We start from the raw sequence: 18935 nt of genomic DNA, 5'->3' as shown, positions 1-18935 counted from the left end.
TTAGATTAATTTAATAGTTTGTTAAATTAATGAGAGTTCAGTTAGTTAATGCTTGCATGCATGTAACTACTGTAATTCAGATAACTGAGTATTCACTCATGGATAACTCATGCATGTCAGTTCAGTCAGAGACCCAGTTGAGATCAGATGGAGGGACAATGTACTATTAGTTGCTAGGATATTCCTTGGTGGATATTCCTTGCATGCAGAAGGAATATTATTCCTTATGGATTGCGCAGCTAGACCTGAGGTTACAGTGAGTATGATGCGACCAATTCACAGATGTGATATCATTGGACCCCAATCAAAACTGCACAAGGAAATAGGAGTCTTGGAGGGCTTGAGGAAGATATATTCTATGTCTATTGAGTTTGTGAGCTGTATTGTTTGAGTGCAGAGAGATCAGGATAGCTTGAGAGCTAATTCTTTTTGTAACTTGAACAAGATTTCAACTTGTATGATAATACAGAGTTGGGGTTTTACGCTGGTGCTTTCCCCAATGATATATCTTCTGTGTTATGGTTGATTACTTCTCATTCTTAGTTATATATGTTCATGCTTGATGTTGCTCATGTTCGATTAAGCTTCCACTCAATTGTTTGTAGAAATATATCAAGTGTTTTGCTTTAGTACATTGCATTACCAGATGATCTACAATGGGAAATTTCTACAGGGACCTCAACAACTTGGTGGGTTTTACACTCAGTTACCTTTCTATTTATCATTTCCTCCAAAAGAAAAACACACAAAAGAGAAATCATATGACTTACTTGGCTATGATCCTTAATCTCACGAGTGTCAGTAAGACCATCAGGACTCCATTCAAAGCAAGCTTCCTCTTCGCCCATGGCTTCCCCAACCTGCACAATCATTGGAAAGTTGTATCTTCAGTTATCCAACCCTCCCTTTCTCAGTCATCATCATGGCATGCAAGCTTCCTCCATTAATGAGCTGGGGTCCAATATCAAGTTTGGAAAAATCTCTGTTTGAAAAGATGGTTGAGGTGCCATCAGTGAGCTGTGAAGAGAAAGAAACAGTCTGGCGGATAAAAACAAAGCCATCCAATTCACTAAAAGAAGTACAGTGCATGTGCTCTCTGTTCAGGGATTTTTGTCAGCTATTGGCAATTATTCACACAATTGTGCAACGTTTGCAACAGTATACGACTACCCCATTATCTAATATTTTATGTCGTCCTGTATATAAAACATGAGTTGTCAACAACATAGAGAGGTGAAGATTCTTAGTTCGGGCCTATCTAAATAATTGAAGACTTTCACAAGACTCAAGTTTTGGAGTAGATTTATTTACAAGAATAACCCCAAAGAAACTGCAATAACCCAACTGTAAACAATAGCACTTAACGGAACATGAACCATATTTGAACAAATCTAAGACTATGTTAATATTGACTCGCTTCAGCCTACCAGAACACATACTATGTGACTATTACATAGAATGTAGTATGGCCCTGCATTATCTCAATTATAGGTTTGATTGTTAGCTGGGTTTCCTACCTTGAACTGTGAACTACCGTCAACAGTATTATTGTTGAGAGATTCTTCCTAATGAAGGGCTTGAAGACTGAAAGAAAATGCAGGTCTGCAGTGGAGAAGCTTGACCCAATCTGGTTATGGGAAGGATGGAATATTCAGGTTCATGAGGCCGCCCTTGAAGCTTCCAAAGGACAAGAACACCAACATTATCTATTTTATGTTCAGAGATTCAACATTCTACGCTCACAAATTAGCATTGGCAGAGGCAAATTTTGGTGAGAAACTGAGTTTCAGGAAATTCAAAGACAAGGTAAGCGCGATGGGCAGTGGATTGAGTCAATTGGGTATTAGAAAAGGAGATGTGGTGCTTTTGTTTTCTTATTTCCCCCTGTGTTTCTTTTGGACTGTTTTAATTGGGGTTGTGGAAACCACTATCAATCCAGTGTATACCGTCATGGAAGTAGCCAAACAGGTCTAAGATTCGAAAGCCAAACTCATAATAACTATCCCAGAGCTATCAAATATAGTTAAATATTTGGGTTTGCCTGTAATAGTGATTGGGGACGATGGGGATGGTAAGAGGGCTAGTTCTCCCATTATTTCCTTATCTCAATTCTGCAATTATTTCTCGAGAATACATCATTGGCTGCAACTGGATTTCCGGAATCTGTAATTATTTCTTCGATAACACATTTCTATTGGCCGAATTTTCTCAACAAAACATCCATATTGGTTGAATGTAGGTAGTAACATCCATATCAGAAGGAGAAGCAGAATTACAAACGTACGACCGAGGGCTTTTACAGAGGAGCAGGAAGCCCTAGTTAAGAAATCATGGAATGCCATGAAATCAAATGCTGCCGAACTAGGGTTTAAGTTCTTTCTAAGGTAATTTTGTATTAGCAATCACGGAAATCTGTTTGTTCCCTTCAACAAATCTTCTTCCATAAAACCATAAAAAGTCATTGAGTTATGCAAAACATTTATTTGGTTACAGAGTGTTTGAGATTGCGCCTTCAGCCAAATGGCTATTCTCGTTTTTACATGATACTGACATCCCAATCGAAAAGAATGCAAAGCTTAAGGCGCATGCTCTTACAGTTTTCAAAATGGTAAGACTTATTCCAGTTTTCAAAATAGTAATTTTATTAAGATTATTGTCAATGAGTGTAGCGAGGATTATTTATATAAAGTTTAAACTTGCTTAAATAGAGACCCACTTCTTTACTACTATGTCTGTGCAATAGATTCTTGCCTGTGTTGGGATTTTGGCTTTTTTTGTATATGGTCTATCTTGCACAGACACAGAAGTAAAGAAACATATGTAGAGACAGAAACAATTACAAGAAGAGGTATTATATGTTCAATAGTGCTTCTTAGATGCAGTGACTTTGCATCTAAGAAGCACTCCGAAACATATATTAATTATTTTTGTAACTGTTTGTGTTTTTCCATATGTTTCTTTACTACTGTTTCTACAGAGATTCATTTCAGAACATTGCTGGTGGTGATCCGGGATTCATAATAGATCAGTACTTGAGAAACATTTTACATCTTTGATGATAAGTAGACTTCTACTAAGGCAGGAGCAGCTTGCTGTCCCTGTTGTAGTAGTATGTTTACTGCACAACTTTGTGACAAATGTATGATAAAAGGGCAATTGGACATTAGCTGCAGAGCTAACACTCACCCCTCTTGTAAATTTGATTCAATATTACTTACAACCGAATTTATTCAGCTACATATATGATTTCTTAACGGCTTATTTCACTTACAATCTTGTTTGTGTGAATATTTTTCCTTTTCAGTTTGGCCAGAACATTATATATATATCAACCAGGACTATACCCTGTTCTCATATATTGATATAGCACATATATTGAAGGACAGTTTTACAAGTTACGACAACATCACAGGGCACATGACTTTTTAATGATTTGTTTACTTGTTAACTGAATGAAAAGATATTGTTCGCAGGTTGAAATTTTAGTGCCCCCATCCGTGTGCCTTTTTAATATATATCTCCAGGCCCTTCAACTCAATTACCCTTGCCCCTCTTTTCCATTTTGAAACAAGGTTTTAAAACCCAACCACTATGCTAATTTTGCAGACTGGTTTTTCAGTTCCCTCTTTAGGTTCTGTTAGTGGTTTCTTCGATTCCCTGTTCGCTGTTAAAAAACTAGTATATAACTTTCTTTGCCATCCTCATATTATATATAGACAAGTGCCATTGTAGTGGCAATGTCCCTACCGTCCATGAATTTGAAATTGCATATGATAAGTGGCTATATACATGGTATGTATCTCCTATTTACTCAGTGTAGAAGACCCAAGTAAAAAACATTGTGATGAAAACCAATTTTTGGAACTTTAGATCTGTTGTAGCTGCAATTGATTGGTTATCATCACACAAAAAGAAAGGTTTTCTTGAGATAAAAAATCTCTGGGTTGAGAGAAGGGTAGTAAACCATTGATTTCTTATCATGACTGACAGCCAGACTGCATATAAAGACTCAGACAAGATTTGTGCTTTTTTTAAAGAAACAATGTAGTTTAATTGTTTTATGTTTTTTGGTTAAATTTATTTGAAATTAGGGAAGGATGTGCTGGAACTACAAGTTTGAGCAGTGAATTTTATACAATCTGTGTCTAAGGATTTTTTTAGGTTGCTGAATCTATAAATGCATGCAAAATAACAAAAAATCAAGATCAGACAAAAAAATTATTTTCCAAAATTTAGACAAAACACTCCAAAACATAAAATAGTTAAACAATCCCAGATATAACAATTGTGATTTCCATTCCAGCTTAGACAACTGTTATAGATCCTTCTTTATTGAAACTTCAAGGAGGTATACCAGAGATGGAAGATAGTAAGCAAAAAGTAATTTGCAAAGAAAAATGTTTTTGAAGAAATAAGCAGTCATGCAAGGTGTTCGAATTGCTATTGCCAATTCTTACTTCTTATTATTTTTTTAAAAGAGAATGATTGGATGCTATCTATTTTTGAACTCAAAAGATCGGCCAAACCATCCTTTGAGGGTTAGGCACATGTGCATAATACAGGAGCATTGACAGATATGACTGATTTATAATTAATGATGAGCATTGACAGGTATGGTAGATTTGTAATCAATGTTGTAAGAGGTTCTCGCTGCATTCATAATCATAACCTTTTTGCAGGGATAACTTGAAGAAAATTGTGAATTGGACAGATTCTTGGATTTGTACAAGTAGTGAAGAAGTTGTTGGCATGGAAATATCAGAAACATCTGGAAGACAGAGCTTTAAAAATATATTTAAGTACACTGATAAATTGTCACTATTTAAATAATTAGTGAAACATAGTTTGTCTTTGCAAGTAGTGCAAAGGTTTGAGTGTAGTAGATACATTCATGTCAAGAAAAACACCATGCTCTTAAGGAGATGAGCATGTTTCTTAATGTCAAGTTTAATTCACCATGCAAATTTTCCTATGCCTTACTTAGAAAATTGTAGAAGCAAGCAAAGATATAGTCCTTACTATCTAAATCCAAACTAGCACAAATTATCGAAAAATACATCATAATATGCCTTTAAATTCATCAAGGTTAGTTCTATAGCTTTAAGTCCCTCTTCAAAAATAATTTCCACATTCATCTAATTTCAAATATAGGAAAATAATCCTCAATTCCAAGAAAGGAGAGAGGATTAAGGTACACCAACTCCTTTTTAATTCACAAAACTTCATTTTCATTGGTTTTGTTGAATAGAATCCTTTAAATTTTTCTACACTTGATTTGGTAGTTGATCCCACTCGTATTTAAGAAAATCTAGTTGGACACGTAGGTCTTTGTAACTCCAATAATTTTTCATCGATATTGTTAACATGACTTCACAACTTTGATGTCAACCTGTGTTGGGATTTTGGCTTTTTTGTGTATGGTCTATTGATCTGAAAATCACTTATGTATGATCTCAGTTAATTAATGCAGGTATTACAGACTCATGTGCTGGTGTGTGTGTCTATTCTCTTAGGCAACGGATCGATAAGGTTGCAAAATAAACAGACACTGGAAAACAGTAAGAGAAACACAGCAAGCAAAATGCAAAACACAACAAATTAATAAGGAGCTCACCCAATCCTCCTAGGTTACGTCTCTTGGTCCAGCTTTTAGTGGTGGCCTTCTTTTATTGTGTCTTTAAGCAAAGTTTTTACAATGAGGAGCTCAATTGAGTCTCCTATAGTAGATGATGCTTAGTAGGGTGGTACTTGGATTCCCCAAGCGACTAGAGTACACAGACTCCCCCTTCCCAAGTCTCGACCTGAACTGGTATTAATGGGATGAGTCCAATTTGGTACTCAGTTCCCAACTGATATCCTCATAGGGATTTGCTCAAACCTCTCAAGCCTTCTCGGTTCTATCTACTCGATGCTGCCTTAGCTGTGTAGGTCAGCTCGACTTCTGTTCTCTGCTTCTTTCTCTATTCTGTGTCTTCTGTCTTTTTTTTCTTCTGTTCATGGCTTAAAGCTAGTGCATCCCTTGACTATTCGCCTCCTCTTCTGTCCCTTCGGTTCACCTGCCTCTATTCGCTTGGAATTCCCTGCTTTTGTGTCATTACCACTGTGTAATGTTTCACAGGAGGTGGCCACTTGTCCTCTCACGAACTGAGCGCCAGCTCTTCCTCGAACGGTTCGTTATTTCGGTTACTTTGTGAAATGATTCATCCGCCAGCTCAACGGTCAAATCGGACTTCAAACTTTTATATGCCTTAGCTTATTCTCCCCTCCAAATCTGGTTTCCCATTGGGTGCAATCTCCGCTATTAGATCTGGGGCCTCCAGATCCTACGGTTATCGCTCTTATTGCACGGTTGACTTGCTCGAATGTTAGCCCACGATGAGAGCAGTTTTCTCTCTCATCCGCTGGACACGCGTCGTTCAACGTATGGAATTGCTTGGTCCTCTGACAAACCCACTTACCGCCAGAAATGCCTTCGATATTTTGCTGGTTTTGGAGCGAGGGATCCGCCTTTTGTTTTAGCGCTTTTCCCACAGTTTTCCGGTTTCCCTTATGACTGAGCGCTCGAGGCTTTTCCTTCTCGAGGGGTTTTGCCCAGCGATGCCACATCAGAAACAACCTCTATTTCTAGGTTTGAGCCTCCTAACTAACATTTTTGTGCCATGCACGGTCCCCATGGGCCAATGGTCAACGCACTTTGACCGAAGGTCTTCATTGCTCTGTGCTGGCTGCAATTTTCCATTATATAGAGGTTATTTCTAATAGCTCATTGTCTACAATATTTTTAAGTCTATCATGATTTGAAACTGTCATAGAACTCTGATAATTTTCATGGATCCAATTCAGATCACAACCTTCCTACTGAAAAAGCTTTTGGACCACCAAAAGTTGGTTTTCAAGCATCGACTAAGTGAGGGTACAATTGTCTCACTTGTCCAATCTCTATCCATTTTGCATTGCTTGGCTTTGAACCCTTGAGCCCAACTCTGAGGTACTCAACATCTCCCCTACGCGTCGTCCTCACCTTCCTGTCCAGAACTGTGTCTTCCTGCAATTCATTAAGATATTCAGGTAGCAGGTCATCAATAGAAGGCAATTGACTCTGCTCTTCGGGATCCTCAATTAGTGAAGGTTCAAATAATCTCAAGCTATCTGCATTTACGACTGAGTAGATGTGCATGTAAGCTGGTAGATCAAGGCGAAAAGCATTCTCACCAATTTTCTCAAGTATCTTGAAAGGTCCATACCTAATAGGCTTTAGCTTTTTACCTTCACCTTGCATCCTGTCCTTGTTGATATACAGCTAGACTTGATCACCAACTTGGAAACTATGCTCCATCCGATGCTTGTCATGCCTTGCCTTGTATACTGCCTGGTGGATCTCTTGGATTTGTTGAATGAGCCTAGTTGCCTTGTCCACATCGCTGTGTCCCTCAACTGTTGTGTCCTTACCAAAGACAAAATCCAAGGGTGACCTGGGTGTAAAACCAAAATAGGTCTCAAAAGGAGATCTCTGTGTAGAAGAATGTTTAGCTTTGTTGTATGCATGCTGCACATAACACAAATGTTTATCCCAAAGCTTAGGATGTTTGCTGCAATATCCTCTTAGTAACTGGATTACTGTCCTGTTGACTACTTCTGTCTGGCCATCGGTTTGTGGATGGAAAGCTGTGCTTTTCTTCAGTTTGGTGTCCATCAGTTCCCACAGACTTGACCAAAACTTTCCCACAAATTGGGTGTCTCGATTAGATATAATGGAAGTGGGTAATCCAAAATGAACCCATACATGTTGAAAGAACAGTTTTGCAGTTTGTTCAGCTATAATATGTTTATTACAAGGTATCAAAATACACATTTTGCTGAACCTATCCACAACAACATACATATAATCATGACCTTTCCTAGATTTAGGCAGTCTTCCAACAAAGTCCATGGAAACACTTTCCCAAGGATGAGAAGGTACTGGTAATGGAGTGTACAAGCCTAGTTTTCTATTGCTGGGCTTGCTTTTAGCACACATAGTACACCCTCTTATATATCTAGAAACTTTCTCGTTTATTTTTGGCTAATAACAAAACCTTTGCAGTTGTGCAATTGTTTTACTTACCCAAAAGTGACCTGATATTAGAGAAGTGTGTGCTTCTCGAATTATCTTTACTCTTTCAGTTTGTGGAATGCATAGCTTCCCACAATGATATAGGAGTCAATCCTTAATATGATAACCCAATTCTTATACTCGTTTGCCTTGACTTAAAGTTGCATATACGTATTTAAAGTCTATATCTTGAGCATATTGTTAAATGTAGCTCTCATGTAGCACAGAATTATGCTGAAGTATAGTAGATGCATTTATAATGGGTCTAGATAACATATTTGCAACTTTATTGTATATTCCCTTTTATATTTGATGACCAAATGAAACTGTTGTAGAAAACCCATCCATCTATAGTGTCTTGATTGTTGCAACTTAGTTTGGCAGTGTAAATATTGAAGTGGTTGATGATCCGTATCTATTACTGTCTCTTGGCCCATTAAGTAATGTTTCCACTTTTTCACATTCTGTATTAATGCATACAATTCTTTGTCATATGTAGGATAGTTTTACTGCAGAATTAAATGTTTGAAAATGATAACATATGGGTTTACCGTGCTGTATGAACACTGCTCCCATGGCATAGTCACTGGTGTCTGTTTGGATCTCAAAGGGTCTTTGAAGATCAGGCAGTGCTAGTACTGGTGCTGTACTAATCTTTTATTTCAAGGTGTCGAAGGCTTTCTGCTGTTTTCCTCCCCATTGAAACACCTTGTTCAATCCTGTTAAAGCATGTAAGGGAGATGCAATTAAGGAAAAGTTAGAAATGAACTTTCTCCAATATTGTGCTGCTCCTAAGAAGCTCCTACCTTCTGTAGCAGATTTGGGTTTAGGGCAGTTTACAATGATTGCCACCTTAGAGGGATCTATATTCAATTCACCACCCCCTACTATATGTCCCAAATAATTCAAATATGTTTTGCCAAATTCACATTTTGAGAGTTTAACAGAAAGTTTTTCTGTTTTCAAAACATCTAGTGTTTGCTTAACATGCTTTAAATGTTCTTCCCATGTTTTGCTAAATATCAGAATGTCATCCAGATATACAATAACAAAAATCATCAAGAAAAGGTCTGAGTACATTATTCATTATTCTCATGAAAGTAGCAGGAGCATTAGTTAAGCCAAAAGGCATAACCAGCCACTCATACAATCCTTGCTTTGTTTTGAAAGTAGTCTTCCATGCATCTTGTTCTGCAACTTTGACCTGATGATATCCACTATGCAAGTCTAACTTGGAAAATAAACATCTTTCAATTGATCTAATAGATCATCTATGCGAGGAAGGGGATAACGATTTTTGATTGTTATCTTATTCAGTGCTTGGTAATCAATGAACATTCTCCACGAGCCATCTTTCTTTCTCACCAAAATGATTGGAGATCCACATGGTGATGTGCTAGGTCTGATGAACCTCTTCTCGAGCAACTCCTGCACCTACTTCTTGATTTCTACATTCTCTAAAGCAGACAACCTGTACATTCCAATGTTAGACAATGGAGCATCTTGCTGCAAATTAATTTCATCCACTATTTCCTTTTTTGGTGGCAAACCTTTAGGTTCTTGAAACAAGATATCATACTCTGAAACAACTTTTTCTAAATCAGCTTGCTGTTTAGCGTCACAGCCTTCAAATACATTGGTTTTATCAGGTTTCTTTTCCTTTACAACCATCAGTAAAAATTGTTTGCATGAATTTATCATTCGTTTCATCTGCCTTGAGTTTATGAGTGTAATTATTCTTGAGCTTATGAGCTCTTACAAAGTATTTGATTCCATCTTTAACGAGTAGATACTTGTTCTCAACTCTATAGAAAATATATTTTCTGTCATACAAGTAAGGACTTCCTAAAACAATTCCACATCTATCCAAAGGAATTATGTCTAACTCAACCTCATCTACAAATGCTGACCCAAAAGAAAACTTGAGTTTGCATTGTCTAGTCACTTGTAGTTGTGATTTATCACTTAACCATCCTAATGGGTATGGTTTCTTGTGAGGTGTAGTCAGTAATGCTTCAGAAATTAAATTTACTTGTGAGCCACTATCAAACAAAGTATCAATCTTTTGATTTTTGGAAATAACTCGAATCTGGAAAAGCTCATGTCTTTTTCTCTCATTTTGTTCATCAATAGTAGATTGAACAGAATTACTAGTAGATGCTTCAGAATTCTTACCTTTTATACCTATGGCTGCAATAATTGTTTCATCTCCTGAGTCCGACCCCAAATATTTCTAAATATCTGCAACAATCTTCTTCTTCTTACCCTCAAACTTCTTAGGTCTCAGCGCCGGATGCAGAATCCAACAGTGCTCATCATCATGCCCATCCTTCTTACAGTGAGTGCATGAAGACTTGCTCTTCTGTGTAGTATTGGCCTTCCTTGCTTTCCATTTCTGTTTTCTTTTCTCCTTATTCTTGCTTGCAGTGGGTTGGGATGATCCCCCAACTTCTGGGTTTCCATTCTTTCCTCTAGCTTCTAGATGTGTAGCTTGAACAGATACCTCATCTATACTAGTGGGATTAAACATGAGGATAGTGTGCCTCATGTAGCTGTGTAGACCACCAATGTACTTCAACAGAGTCTCAGGCGAGTCTAATGAGATTCCTAGAATCAAAGCTCTCTTCCTAAATTCTTGGGTGTAACCTTGTACACTTTTCCCTTTCAATTGATGAAGAGTTTGCTAGCTCATCATGGCTTGCTACATGTAGGCTAGTGGATATAATTGCTTTTTGATTGCAGAAACAAATTCACTCCAGACAGAAAGAGTCTTACCATGTCTCTTCATGTCAGCTTGGGTCCTGCCTTCCCACCAAACCAAGGCAATGCCTCCAAGGCGTAGGCTGGCCAGCTGAATCTTGCTCTTATTTGAATCGATACTCTGCACTCTGCAATAAACATTAATTTGTCTAATCCAATTGTCCAACTTTTCTGCATTCAACTCTCCATCATATATTGGTAAATAAAATTTAACATCTAGTTTAATCAAAGATGTCTTCTTTTTATGTTCAGGGCTATTAGGAGGTGTGAGAAAGCTTTCTTCTTTCCCCTTGCCTTTTGAGTGGTCATGGAGGAAAGAATCTTCTTCTCTTTTATATTGTTTAGAGCCTGATGAGCCTTCATCTTTATGTTTTCTAAAATCCTTATACATTTCCTCTACCATGGACCTTATGCCCAGGAAACTATCTATAAATTGAGGGTCTGGCCCCACAAAACCTTCCTCTGACATTATCTTCTGAGGATAGACTCTTCCAATCTCAAGATTAGTTTTGACCAACTCTCCTTCTCCTAATTTGAGCTTTGATCTAGTTAGCATTCAACAACTAAATACAGCACAAGCTTGTCTAACCTTACAACCTATAGCTCTGATACCACTTGATCTGAAAATCACTTATGTATGATCTCAGTTAATTAATGCAGGTATTACAGACTCATGTGCTGGTGTGTGTGTCTATTATCTTAGGCAACAGATCGATAAGGTTGCAAAATAAACAGACACTGGAAAACAGTAAGAGAAACACAACAAGCGAAATGAAAAACACAACAAATTAATAAGGAGTTCACCCAATCCTCCTGGGTTACATCTCTTGGTCCAGCTTTGAGTGGTGGCCTTCTTTTATTGTGTCTTTAAGCAATTTTTTACAATGAGGAGCTCAATTGAGTCTCCTATAGCAGATGATGCTTAGTAGGGTGGTACTTGGATTCCCCAAGCCGCTAGAGTATACAGACTCCCCCTTACCAAGTCTCGACTTCAACTGGTCTTAATGGGATGAGTCCAATTTGGTACTCAGTTCCCAACCGATATCCTCATAGGGATTTGCTCGAACCTCTCAAGCCTTCTCGATTCTATCTGCTTGATGCTGCCTTAGCTGTGCAGGTCAGCTCAACTTCTGTTCTCTGTTTCTTGCTCTAATCTGTGTCTTCTGTCTTTTTTTTCTTCTGTTCATGGCTTAAAGCCAGTCTGTCCCTTGAATATTTGCCTCCTCTTTTGTCCCTTCGGTTCACCTGCCTCTTTTCGCTTGGAATTCCCTGCTTCTGTGTCATTGCCACTGTGTAACGTTTGATAGGAGGTGGCCACTTGTCCTTTCACGAACTGAGCGCCAGCTCTTCCTTAAATGGTTCATTATTTCGGTTACTTTATGAAATGATTCATCTGCTAGCTCAACGGTCAAATCGGATTTCAAACTTTATATGCCTTAGCTTATTCTCCCCTCCAAATCTAGTTTCCCATCGGGTGCAATCTCTGCCGTTAGATTTGGGGCCTCCAGATCCTACGATTATCGCTCTTATCGCGCGTTTGACTTTATCGAACGTTAGCCCGCGATGAGAGTAGTTTTCTCTCTCATCCGCTGGACATGCGTCGTTCAACGTATGGAATCGCTTGGTCCTCTGATAAACTTGCTTACCGCCCGAAATGCCTTCGATACTCCGCCGGTTTTGGAGCACGGGACCCACCTTTTGTTTTAGCTCTTTTCCCACGGTTTTCCAGTTTCCCTTGTGATTGAGCGCTTGGGGTTGAAACAACCTTTGTTTCTGGGTTTGAGCCTCCTAATTGCCATTTTTGTGCCATGCACGGTCCCCATGGGCCAACGGTCAGCGCGCTTTGACTGAAGGTCCTCGTTGCTCCGTGTTGGCTGCAATTTTCCATTATACAGAGGTTATTTCTGATAGCTCGTTGTCTACAAGATTTTGAAGTCTGTCATGATTTGAAATAGTCATAGAACTCTGATAATTTTCAGGAATCCAATTCGGATCATCTATCTTGCACAGACACAGAAGTAAAGAAACATATGTAGATATAGAAACAGTTACATCAAGAAGTATTATATGTTCAATAGTGCTTCTTAGATGTATTGACGAAGACTATTTCTGCATCAAAGAAGCACTCCAAAACATATATTAATTATTGTTGTAACTGTTTGTGTTTTTCCATTTGTTTCTTTACTAATGTATCTTGCAATATATACACTGTACAAAAAAAATTCACAATCCCAAGGCATGCATGGATCTATTGCACAAACACAACAATAAAGAAATAAAATGACAAACAAAAAGTTCAGGAGGGCTTCTTAGATGCAGAGACAAATTCTGTCTCTGCATCTAAGAAGCACTGCAGCAAGAACAAATATATGTTCAACAGTGCTTCAGAGTCTGTCACTAACCATTATTTTATTTTCTAAGGTCTTAACCATGAGTGCCCAGAAGAATCCACCTGAGGTTATTATCAAGCAAACGGACACAGCTGCACTGTTCTATTCTTCTGGGACTACTGGGAAAAATAAAGGGGTGATCTTAACTCATAGGAATTTCATGGCGGCTGCCTTGATGGTGACCAGTGACCAAGAAATGAAAGGTGTGAAGCATTGGACTGTCTTATGTGTTATTCCCATGTTTCATGTGTATGGGTTGGCATGTGTCACATATGGGCAGCTCCAGAGAGGAAATGATGTGGTTCCAATGGGGAAATTTACCTTTGTAAGGATGCTGGAAGCAATTCAAGAATACAAAATATCCTATTTAACTGTGCCACCCATTATGCCATGCCATTGCAAAACAGAATGTTGTGGCACGATATGATCTGTCTTCTTTGAACGAGATTGTCAGTGGAGTAGCACCCTTGGACAAGGATACCATGGAGTAGTGTGCGAAGAGACTCCCACAGGTCACAATTAATCAGGTGCATATCTATATCCATCTTTTACCTATGCATCTTAGATACAGTAGAGTATTTTTGTTTACTTCATGGAAATCCATGACCTTATGGGACATAAAGCATAATCTGCACAAAAAATTTATACAACTTGGCTGCCATTTACTTTAGTAGTGTATCTACCTGCTCCATGTTTAGAATCATAGTTGTTTTCGTTAGCCCATTACCATATCTAAGTATTCGTTAGATGATTAAGTATTAGGTCATGGAGTCAGAGTTAACCTTTTGAGTTAGTCTTTTTTCCCTATAAGGAAATAAGTTACTAGGTGAATTTCCCAAGGTCAAAATGATTAAGAGTTTCTAGTTGTTGTTAATTTTTCCACACTACTCTAGTTGTTAGATGTATTATTTCTGATCTACACCACTCTAGTCGTTAGAGGTACTATTCCTAGTCCTAGGTCATTAGCATTGTTGTAGGGCTACTGAAAAACCCTTGTTTGCCCATTCATGTATTTCTTTGACACTAACTTAACGATACTTAAACTAAGCAAGAGTATGTACAATGTAGCCCTTGTTCAAATGTGTAAGTTATTTTATCCCTGTCAAAGCTAATAACTAAACTAAGCGGCAAGGAACGCTAGCTATGCGACCTTGTTTTAACATGTTGTGTTGTGATTCACTATATATATATATATAAATAATTGCTCTCATATACATGTTAAATGATATTTTTATAATAGTATATTAATATATTATTATATGGAATTTAATGTTTTTTTTGAAAAATAGTTTTTGTTTATAACAAAAGAAATGAACAAAAACAAGAGTCTTGTTATTTGTTTTCATAAAAAAATGAGTTAAATGAGATTTGTTTGTAAGATAGATAATTATTTATTTATCTTTACATATAATTTTTAGTGTTGCCTTGTATCAAGTAGAGAAGATTATTCTCTCTGCTTATATAAAATTTATAATTAAATTATTTTATAATTGATCTAAGATTTATAAATAAAGTCATTTTTGTAGTTTTCTATTAGGGTTGTTTTATTTATGTTTGTGCTAAAGACATTTGTAGATCTACAAATTGCTTTGGGATTTGCAAGTGAACCTTCATCCTAAGATCAAACATAGTTCTTCCCCTTCCTATTAGAACACTTTAGCTCTTGACTAAGGATGAGGCTATCTTGTGCTTAGTCAAGATAGGTTTCCTTTTAGGTTCTTTTGCATCATAAAACTAGTTGCATTTGATTATTTTATTCTTTAAGTCTCCTTATGTAGGAGCAAGCCTCACAATGGCTAGATTGAGCCCTTGTTTCAGTCAAACCATAAAGGATCATCTCACCCAAATGATATCATACATATGACTCCTTTTTCCCTTCAATTTGTTAATCTTGATAATTACCACTCATAAACAAATTGAAGGTTGTCCTTATGTATATTGTACATACTAGTTAGGTTAGGTTAACTTAGGCTAGTCATAGACACGATTAATAGGAAACCCATTTGAACCAGTCAAGATTTCCATCTCAATGGAAAAGAGTCTAATTGTGACTCTAACTAGGAAATTTCTCACGTGTTTAGCCAAGATATTTCTAGGAATCAACATTTTTTGTCAGGCCAGGCAGTAACTCCATAAGGAAAAAATGATTTGTGTGTTTTTATTCCATCAGCTAGGTCTTCATTATATACATGAGGGAGAGACTGTTCAGTTCATCTCTCGATGACTGTTCATATTTCTAATTTAACTATTTACATAAATTCACCCAATCACAAGGATTATGTGTCAACATTCCCCCCCTTAATCTGAAGGGATGTTGGTGAGTCCAAGCATCATTTTGAATCGTTCAATCTTTTCTCTTCCAAGTGCTTTGGTGAAGATGTCTGCAATTTGCTCATTTGTGGAACAATGACAGAGATGGATTGTTTTGGCCTCAACATGATGTCAAATCAGATGATATTTAGTATTGATGTGCTTCGTTCGATCATGGAACTTTGGGTTTTTGGCCAACTTTATTGCAGAGGTATTGTCAATCATGAGTGGAGTTGATTGTACTTGTTTTACCTGCAAATCTTCAAGAATTTTCCTGAGCCACACAATTTCTTTTGTTGCTTCAGCTGCTGCCATGTATTCTTCTTCTGTTGTGGAATCTGCTGGAACTGATTGTTTGCGTGATCTCCAGGAGACAACTCCTGATCCAAGACTCATAGTATATCCTGAAGTTGATACCCCAGTTTCTTTTTCTCCATCGAAGTCTGAATCAGAGTATCCAATCAAACTGAAGTCATCCACCTGTGTATACTTGATTCCAAAGTCTTGAGTTCCCTTCAAGTACCTTAGAACTCTTTTTGCAGCAGACCAATGTCCCTCACAAGGATTTTTCATAAACCTGGAGAGGATTCCAACAACAAATGAAATGTCTGGTCTGGTAGCAGTTAGGTAGTTGAGACTTCCTACAAGCTGTCTATACTTTATTGCATCCTCAAATTCTTTTCCTTCAATAGATTTGAGTTTTAAATTTTGTTCCATTGGAGTAGTAAGAGGATTGCACTCTGTCATGCCAAACCTATTCAACAGATCTCCAATGTATTTCTTCTGAGAAAGAAATATGGACTTTGGATGTTGGGTTACTTCAATGCCAAGATAGTAATGAACATAGACCAAATCAATCATTTCAAAACTTTTCCCCAATTCCTTCTTTATGGATGCAATGTAGCTTTCATTGTTCCCTGTCATCAAAAGATCATCTACATATACCACAAGATATACCACTGTTTTGCCAACTTTCTTGACAAATAAAGTTGCATCATCAAGATCAAAATGTTTGAAATTGAGTTTCAAAAGATGCTCAGTTAGTTTTTCATACTAGGCTCGCGGTGCTTGTTTGAGGCCATACAAGGATTTCACAAGTTTGCATACTTTATGCTCATGTCCTTTCACAGCAAATCCTTTAGGCTGGGACATAAAAACATTCTCTTTTAGATCTCCATTCAAGAAATCAGTTTTTACATCCATTTGATGGACTTTCCAACCGTTCCTAGCTACTAGTGCAAAGAGTGTCCGGATGGTAGCCCATTTTGCTATTGGGGCAAAAGTCTCCTCATAATCGACCCCTTCCTTCTGTGCAAAACCTTTTGCCACAAGCCTAGCTTTGTGCTTGTTAAGTGAGCCATCAGCTTTATACTTGTTCTTGTAGACCCACTTGCAGCCAATTGGTTTGGTTCCTAATGGAAGATCAACCAGCTTCCAAGTGCCGTTCTTTATGAGGGCATCATACTCCTTTTGCATCACTTCTTTCCATTCATCATGAGAAGCAGCTTCTTTGAAGGAAGTTGGTTCAAAATCTGTAGACAAGTTCAATTCACAATCATAAGAAACATCCATATCAACAGGTGAATTAGAGTCATCTACATCACCTTCATTTTGCCGGTTTGCATTTCTGGTTCCTGTGTTTCCAACTTCATCGGGATGAACACTTTCAAGTGTCTTTGTCAGCCACTTTGGGGGACCTTTCTCAGATGGTCCAGGCTGCTCCGTTGATTGAGTTGGGACTGAATCAAGATTGAGTCTCCCAATTCTATCAATTACATCACTTAAAGCATCATCCGTTGTTGGAGTTTCATGCGGGGGAGAGTGTTATTCAGAAGAAGATTCCACATGTTGATCTAGTATAGGAATCCCCCCTTCAAGATGTGGAATCTGATTATCAAATTCTTGAAATGATTTTGCTTTTGCGAATCTATCCAAGTGATCAAGTTGCCGCTCAACAACATTGTCAGTTTTGGATGATTCAAGGAAAATTACATCTCTAGATACAACAAACTTCTTATTTACTTCATCATAGAGGTGATATGCTTTGGAGGTGTTTGAATACCCCAGGAAGATACACTTATGACTTCTAGCACCAAGTTTGTTTCTATGTACCTTTGGTATCAAAGCATAACAGGTGGAACCAAAGACCCTGAGATGCTTTACCGAAGGAACATGTCCATACCACATTTCATAAGGAGTCTTGTTTCTAATAGCATTAGATGGACATCTATTCTTTATATATGCAGCACATAGAACAACATCAACCCAAAACACTATCTTTACATTTTTGAAGAAGAGCATGGATCGTACCATATTTAAGATTGTCTTATTCATTCTTTCAGCTACACCATTCTGTTGGGGATTATAAGGCACAATTGTTTGATGTTTGATCCCATGTTGGCGAAGATAGTTTTCAAATTCATTTGATGTGTATTCTTTTCCATTATCAATGAAAATAGACCCAATATGAGATTGTGCATCATTTTCAATCAATTTATGAAAATTCTTGAATGTTTGAAAAGCATCAGATTTGTTCTTCAATAGACAAACCCAACACATTCTAGTGTAGTCATCAATAAATGTCATGATATATTTATTTCCATTTGTAGAAGGAACAGGCATTGGACCACATAAATCTGAATGAATAAGTTCAAGTTTTCTATGTGCTCTTGAATGTGACTCATGAAAAGATTGTTTGCTATGCTTTCCTAGAATGCAAGCATCACATTGCTTAAGTTTCCTAGGAATTGTAGGCAAACCAACAACACCATTTTTCTTCAACAAGCGGAGACTGTCATAGTTCAAATGTCCAAATATAGCATGCCATAATAAACTTTGATGGAAGTGTACCTTCTTCATGATGAGAATTATATGAGAAATGTTGTGCATGAGTAGAGGTTCCTTGCAGTTTGAGAAGCCTTTCTTCTTCTATTCCCCTCATGACAAGTGAGTGGTCAGATGCTTTTCTTACCTCAAGCTTGCCATCAAACATATGAATGGAGTGACCTTTCTGGTGGATGTGGACCAAGGACAACAAGTTTCTTTTGAGCTGTGGGAGATGTAGAACATGATGCAGAAGAAAGTCTTGAAGACCAGGTAGTTTAAGCCTGATTATGCCAAGCCCTGATGGCTTTATTTTTTATTGATCTGCAAAGTATACTGCTCCATCAACATTGTCAGTGAAATCTTCAAATATTTTCTATCAGTCATGTGGCAGGTTGCTCCTGAATCAAGAAACCAATCTTTTTTCCAAGAAGCAAGTGAAGCATTAAATAAATCTTCATTTACTCCAATGTTACATTGTGCCACAACATAGTGAGCGGATTCAGGTGCTTTACCTTTGTCTGTATCATCAGTTTTACCTTTCTGTTGGTTTCTTTTCT

General features: G+C 37.6%; 1 pseudogene; it reads left to right on the top strand.

Moving 5' to 3' along the window:
• Positions 1 to 994: 994 nt before the first annotated feature.
• Positions 995 to 18935, top strand: part of LOC149141473 (putative CoA ligase CCL7) — a 47386-nt pseudogene continuing 29445 nt past the window's right edge.

The sequence above is a fragment of the Pinus tabuliformis genome, chromosome X (genome assembly GCF_031772625.1).
Source record: "Pinus tabuliformis cultivar Carrire ecotype Pingquan chromosome X, CPIR1, whole genome shotgun sequence".
Classification (NCBI taxonomy): Eukaryota; Viridiplantae; Streptophyta; class Pinopsida; order Pinales; family Pinaceae; genus Pinus; species Pinus tabuliformis.
The sequence above is the reverse complement of the archived record's forward strand: the minus strand, read 5'-3'. Positions and strand labels throughout refer to the sequence as shown.